The sequence below is a fragment of the Canis lupus genome, chromosome 36 (genome assembly GCF_048164855.1).
Source record: "Canis lupus baileyi chromosome 36, mCanLup2.hap1, whole genome shotgun sequence".
Taxonomy (NCBI): Eukaryota; Metazoa; Chordata; class Mammalia; order Carnivora; family Canidae; genus Canis; species Canis lupus.
Window position 1 is genome coordinate 3,127,465 of NC_132873.1, and position 7,291 is coordinate 3,134,755.

General features: G+C 42.5%; 1 protein-coding gene across 5 annotated transcripts in view; it reads left to right on the plus strand.

Moving 5' to 3' along the window:
* Positions 1 to 7,291, plus strand: part of EPHA4 (EPH receptor A4) — a 143,237-nt gene that overhangs the window by 21,183 nt on the left and 114,763 nt on the right. The gene's annotated exons all lie outside the window — the stretch shown is intronic.

A 7,291-nucleotide genomic window follows, 5' to 3' on the forward strand; every position in this document is an offset into this window, starting at 1 on the left:
CTGTTCTTAGCAGGTTTTGGTGTTACAGTCAGTTCATAAAATTAATTCGGATAGTTTTTCATTTTTAATTAACATCGTGGAAAGTTAATGTGCAAGGAGAACTAGCTTTTCTCTGCAGGATTGAAGGATTTCACCATTAAAACTGGCCCTGAGGGATCCCTGGGTGGCGCAGTGGTTTGGCGCCTGCCTTTGGCCCAGGGCGCGATCCTGGAGACCCGGGATCGAATCCCACATCGGGCTCCCCGTGCATGGAGCCTGCTTCTCCCTCTGCCTGTGTCTCTGCCTCTCTCTCTCTCTCTGTGTGACTATCATAAATAAATAAAGAAAAAAATATAAAAAAAAGAAAAAAAAAAAAAAAAAAAAAACTGGCCCTGAACTGTGCACTTATGATCTGGGCACTTTTCTGTATATTTGCTAGAATTCCCGAAAAAGTGCAAAAACCTCATAAAGGAAGTTGGCTCTGGCACTTTGTTCGGTTGTTTTTCAAATCACACAAGTGGCTTTTCAACCCTTAACAGAGTAGACGGTGCTCTTTGACTTTGATTTGGGCCTTTCCCAGCCTCTGCTGACTTTAGGGACAAAGCAAAGATGTCACATTGCTCTTGTCCATGATTCCGTTATTGAGATTTTGTATTAGTCGTGCAGATCTTAAACATAGAAGGTGAAGGTAATGGGATCCTTGGGCCTGGAGTTAGTGCATTGGTGTGGCTGAGCTACTCATTAATCAGGAGCCTGGTTGTTAATGAGAATCTAGTTGAGGAAATATTTAATATCCCATTAGGGAAAGCAGCATTTCACTGCGGGTGAGTGTGCATGCAGTCCTTCTGAGCTGTGGGGCTTTACTCTCCTTTTTTATTGAGGGAGAAAGACAGAACATGAAACGACAGATCCACTGTTAATAGAAACATCTGGTGCTCCTTAGAGCCACAACTCTGACATAATAATTTGTAAATATTTTATGTTGGTTTTGAGGAATGGCAAATTTCAGTTTCCATGTAACCAAACAGACAGATTATTTTGTAGGCTACCGCAGGCAGAACAAAGACTGGAGGGCAGATATCGCCTCAGTATAAGGACAGACTGCCTAGTACTTTGAACAAGGCAAGGATGGATTGTGATGCCCTGGGAGGCAATGAGCTCTGCATGGTTCGGACATGTTCCTACTGGCTGGATGGCCCCAGGGCATCTAACAAGTTAGAGGTTGGAGACCTTGTGTTCCTCCAAAGGGGGACACGAGTGTCCTCCTGGGCAGGATGATTCTTCCTCCATTATCCACCAGGCACTGCAGATCTGTCCTGTGCGCGCTGTGCAGACATGTTACAAAGCATCCAGTATCCTGAGCCAGTGGTAGCCCCTGGTCCCTGAACCAAACCTCCTTTCGCATCTGCAAGTCAAGTATCCGGAGTGTGAATACTCCCCTCAGTTGTAGACTTCTAGACTAGACTGTGAGACTCCTTACCACTCTGAGGATTCTAAGATGGGAGGGCATTTGATATCCTGCTTTAACTATTTCCCGTAGGGCTGGTAACCTCGGTCTAGGATCTTGTAGCAGAGAGATGGAAAAGTGCTTCAAAGAATACTTGCTTTCAATCTCTCTGATTTTATTTTTCTTAAACCTACAACTGAACACCATGGAATCTGAAAATCACCACCCTGTTTCCCCAATAGACACCTATTTAAAGAGATGGGGAGTGTATTTTAGAAGAAGTTACTAACATTTTATAAAAGCAGCTGTAACGATGACCACCAACCAAGTGCTCTACTGGCTTTTTAATTTGTGTAGTCCCCAAACAGCTTTCTCAGGTGGTGTGTTACTCTTATCATCCCCCTTTTACAGTTGGGGAAGTTGAGGCATGGAGGGGTGCCTAAGGTCATGTAGACTCCCCAAGACGATTCGGAACCTGATAAACTGGCTCCAGCCTCCACGCCTGCCGCCTCTATACCATATTTTCCCAGGGTAAGAACTGTTAGAAAGGAAACTCTCTCCACGTTAACAATACGGGATCACCTTCTATCCTTACAAGAAGAATATTTAAAATGCCGGAGGTATAGACTTATGTAAACAGTGCCCTGTGTTTACTCCCAAGATTTGTCAAATATCCATCTGCCAATGGGTGGCCTTTGGTGTTATTTCGAGTGGCCTTGCAAAGAGCACATTGTGACTTTGCAATCATTAAGGCTGAAGACCTTGTCCTAGAGTGTGTTGTGGAGCAAATTATTCTTATGTTGACTTGGCATCACAGCAGAAAGGAAGGTTACAGACAGGACCCAGGTTTACTTAAGACAGAGCATCATCTTGTCTTAACAGGAGGACAGCCTCAGCAAATGAGAACTTTTTGATTTCTCATATGCTGTATTATAAATCCAGGGAGATGTAGAAGGAAAATCAATCTGAAAAGGAGGGTGGACTTTTAATTATCTAAATGTTGGGCATGTGCATTTAAGCTGATTCAGGTAGAGTATTTACTTGCAAATGTGTGCAGAAAAAAAATGGCTGTGAAACCATTTGGAAGGTAATACATTTCTATAATAAGGGGGAAAAGAGAAAATGGGCAAGCAATTGTAAATGGTGGTGCAGTAGTTTCCCCTCCACCTTATTTTGGATACAGTCCAAGACCCCTCATGAATACCTGAAACCCTCAAATAGGACCAAATCCTATATATGCTATCTTTGTCCTCTACATACCTCCCTATGATAAAGTTGAATTTATAAATTAGGCTCAGTAAGAGAGTAATCACATAACTAATAATAGGACAGTTATTGCAATGAACTGTAGTAAAAGTTATGGGAATGTGGTCTGTCATTCAAAAGTCTTTGTTTTGTTTTTGAGATTTTATTTATTCATGAGAGACACAGAAACATAGGCAGAGGGTGAAGCAGGCTCCCTCTGGGGAGTCTGATGAGGGACTCGACTCCCCAGAGCCCCGGGATCATGACCTGAGCCAAAGGCAGGTGCTCAACCTCTGAGCCACCCAGGTACCCCGGTCACTCAAAAATCTGAATGTGCTGTACTCAACCTTCTTCTTGTGATGATGTGAGTTGATGATGTGATGAGGTGAGGTGAGGGGAATGAGGTAGACATTGTGATATGTCCATAGGCTGCTCTTGACCATCTGGCAACAGTCGGAAGGGAGATCATCTGCTTCTGGACTGGGGTTGAGTGTGGGGAACTGAGCCTGCAGAAAGTGAACCCCTGGATAAGGGGGACTGCCCTAAATGTCAGCTCCTTTAGCCTGCACTCAGCTCCCCCACTGGGGTGCTATCTTGTCCCCTCCATGGAAATGGCTCACCTTGCAGCACCTAAAAAACAGTTCCATCCAAATTGTTTTTTAAGTCACAAATATTCTTTTCTTTTCTTTTCTTTTCTTTTCTTTTCTTTTCTTTTCTTTTTCTTCTTTTTTTGGATTAAGCCATTTAGATTCGAGTTTTCCGTTGCTTGCAATGCAATCCTAATTAATAAAGGAGCTCATTACTTTATCATGGCGATGAGCTCACAGAGTAGTTTTCTTGACCCAAACATTGCACTTAAAACACATAATGTGTTTTCCCAGGCTGAGCAATTGTCCTTCCAAAAGATTTCTTCATAGTCCTGTAGACGAAGGAAGCGTGTTGGAGGGCTCTTTGTCCTCCCTTTTCATCCTCATGGTAAGATGGACTCATTTGGGTTCCACTGCTGAGAGAAGCAAAGGGAGTTCTGTGCTGTAGCTCGGTGAAGTGGGACGTCTGTGGAGAATGTTCAAGCTGGGAGGAGCTCAGGAAGCCTGCACTCAGATCATATTTCTCATTTTACAGATGAAGAAACTGAGGCTCAACTCAATAACGTGTATAATAACTGAGTACAGACTGGCCCCTGTGGTCAGGAATTTTTGGGTCTGGCTACCCTGATGCAGCTACAGGCAGGATAAGCCTAGATGTGGGCAGCCAGACAGAGTCGTATCTGCATACCTTTGAAGTTGACCTTGGGGAACTAAGTTCCTTTTACCTATGCCTTACTCCTCAGTTTTGAAAAATAGTTAAACTTGTTCCTGGATTGCATTCACTGGGGTTTCAGCAAACCGTTCTCCCTCGTATCAACTTGAACTGTCATATATGCTACCGTGCCTCTCTCTGTCTCCATCACTACCTACTGAAGTGTCCACACTTTCCATGCCTTTTTTTTTTTAAAAAAAAAAAAAAAGACTTTCTTGCAAAAATTTCCTTTGAGTTCATAGTCTAAGGGAGCAGGCCAACCTGTAAACTGCTTATAATATCCGAGAAGTGAAGTAAGTGAGCTCAGGTGAGGACCTGGAGGAGGGAAATGCCGAGTATCACTGCAGTCGAGGTGTGAAGGAACGTTTTTGGAAAATTAAGCAGAGCATTGAGCAGCAGCTGACTTCAACTGTAAACATTTCTTAAGCATCTACTGTGTCCGGTCAATGTGAGGCCAAATGCACATGGCATGAAACCCACTCATGGATATGGTGGCCAATGGGAGCAAGAAGATACGTAAAAGGGAAAACTGAGTAAATACTGAGTTTTGGGTTTGTGTCCATCGGTGCACAGGGATTTCATTCTTATAGAAAAAAATTTAGAGGATGTGGTAATTTTTAACGGATGATGGTTTGGTGTGGCCAGATGAAGGATTAATTTAGTTTATACTTATGAGGGTCTGAGTGGATGCGAGTGCTGGTCCAGGAAAGGAGAACAATCCACATTTTTAGTTTTTTCCACTATGAATTTGACTTTGTAGAAAAACAACTTTTGAGAGGCTTTTGTCTGATACTCTGGGAAATATCTTTGGCTGCTTGGACTGCCATAGAGAATACCAACAGCTGGGTGGCTTAACCAACAGAACTTTGTTTTCTCACGGTTCTAGAGGCCGGAAGTCCAAGATGAAGGCGCTGTCAGGGTTAGTTTTTGGTGAAGGTTCTTCTCCTGGGTTGAAGACAGTTGCCTTCTCATTGTGTCCTCACATGGCCTTGTGTGTGTGTGTGTGTGTGTGTGTGTGTGTGTGTGAAGCAAGAGATTCTCTTCAAGGACACTGGTCCTGTGGGATTAAGGCTTGCCCTAATGACCTCATTTAACCTTAATTACCTTCCCCAAAGCGCCCATCTCCAAATACAGTCACACGGGGCTTCCACATATGAATCCTTAGAGGGATACGTTTCGTTCCATCACAACAGATGAAAGAATGAAAGACGCCTTTCTCTTTGTTCTATAAAAGACATGTGACCGTGTGGCAGGTTGTTACAACTTAGCCTTCCTATCAAGGTTTCTGTCTTCCTGTCTCAGCATTTATTTTATGTGTTGATCTCTGCCTGCGTGGGTTTCTCATGAAAATAGCGTGGCTAAGTGGCCTTGACCAGGGCTCTTCTATGAGTGCGGATCTTTTACACATCACCTGATCCCTCCAAGCCCTGTTCCTCCTCTGTGAAGTGGAGACTATTACTCAACTCTGAATTTTTTTCTGTGTAATGCATATGAGTTGCATATAGTATGTGCCACATTTATGTATGCATTTATTATGTCTTTGGTTAAGGAACCTAGTGATTTTTAAAATTTTAGCTGATAAGTACTTCACTAGGCTAAAACACAGCTTTCTCATGAAATGTGTTCTGGCTTTATTATGTGCAAAGCTGCCAGGTGTAGCATGGGAAACCCTGCCTAACTGGGATTTCTAAGTATGGTTTTAAGCCATATTCAAGGGAACTGAGGAATTATGGGTTATTGAGTTCAGGACCAAAACAAACCAAACCAAACCAAAACAAAACAAAACAAACAAACAAAAAAAAACACCACAAGAAATTTGCAAGTCATTTGTGGAGAAAATGCAGCTATATAAGCAAGTAAAAAAAAAAAAAAAGAAAAATTGGCAAAATCATCTATAATGTCACCACATAATGAGAGTCATGCTTAGCATTTTGGTTTCTATGCTTTCAGACTTTTTTTGGGGGGGATATTATACAATGTACATACACACTAGAAGTTATTGATCATACGGGATGATCATAAAATCTTTCCAGATCAATAAATAGGAGTTTTCAATTGCTTGAGCATGTGACTGTTTCTTCAGCTAGGCCCTACTGAATTGGACACATAGGTTGCTTCCTGTTTGGTGCTTTTAGTGATATCGCCCCGGATATCATCGCAGTGAAGTTTCAAAATACAACTTTAATTACTTTCTAATAGTTGTTGGCTTGGAAAATAATGCAGTCTTAAAGGCTTTGACACCTATCGAAGAAGACTCGGTTTTGAGATGCGTGCTTATGCACCTCTTACCAGCGAAGAGAAATCGTGGACTTCTGGGGACATTATTGGTTAATCTCCACGCAATACTCCTTAACGAAACGAACCCCAAAGCTGAGATAGTTTTACTTTTTGCACCTACTGCATGTGAGGAAACTTTTCAGGACTTAAACTCCTGAAAAACCAGGTTTTTGCCAACAAAGCCTTTCTTTCCAGGCTAAAAATCAATGAATTCTTCTGCTTGTTTTAAACAAACGTAGGACTCTTTGGCCACCTGTGACAGCCGTCGGCAGCTGCCCTGTAATGTAAAGGATAACCTCTAATATAAAGGATTATATAGTTTAGTCACCTGATGTAAATTATTGCCTCTAAATCCACTGTAGATTTTTCCTCCTCCTATCCAAGGAGCATCATTGCTCTTAAAACCCGGAGAAATGCTGCCTTTCAAAAAGACATTGTTAAAGTGAGCTTGATGGGGCTGGTTGTCTTTATATAATCGCTTAGACACTGTTGTCTTACAGTTTTACAGAATGCCTTCAGGGTTTCCCCAGCTGGCGAGGAAAATGACTTCATGGACAGTGGAGGGACTTCAAAATACACAGAAGGCAACCAGGGGTTCGAATCCCTGTAGGCTCGGCTGATTCTCCTTCTTTAGGAGTTAAATGCATTGATTGCCGGGTAATCAATAGTCTCTGTGACCTTAAAATTCATCTTGTTACCCTTCAGAGCTTTAACATCTTTAAACTAGGTCATCCCAGTGCCTATACTAGCATTCCTGCAGTTGTCTCTGGGGACCCACTTTTTCACCACGGAATATTAATTATCCAGTTCAGTTTTGCACCTTCTCCACTTTATAACAGATTAAGCATCTTGCAAGTCGTTTTTTCAATTGCATGAATGGAAAATGCGACAATGTTTCATCCTTTCTTTCCCACTTTCTCTTCATCTTCTCTGCTCCTTCTTTCTCAGTGAAAGAATCCTGCATATGGGGGATCCCTGGGTGGCTCAGCGGTTTAGCACCTGCCTTTGGCCCAGGGCGCGATCCTGGAGACCCGGGATTGAGTC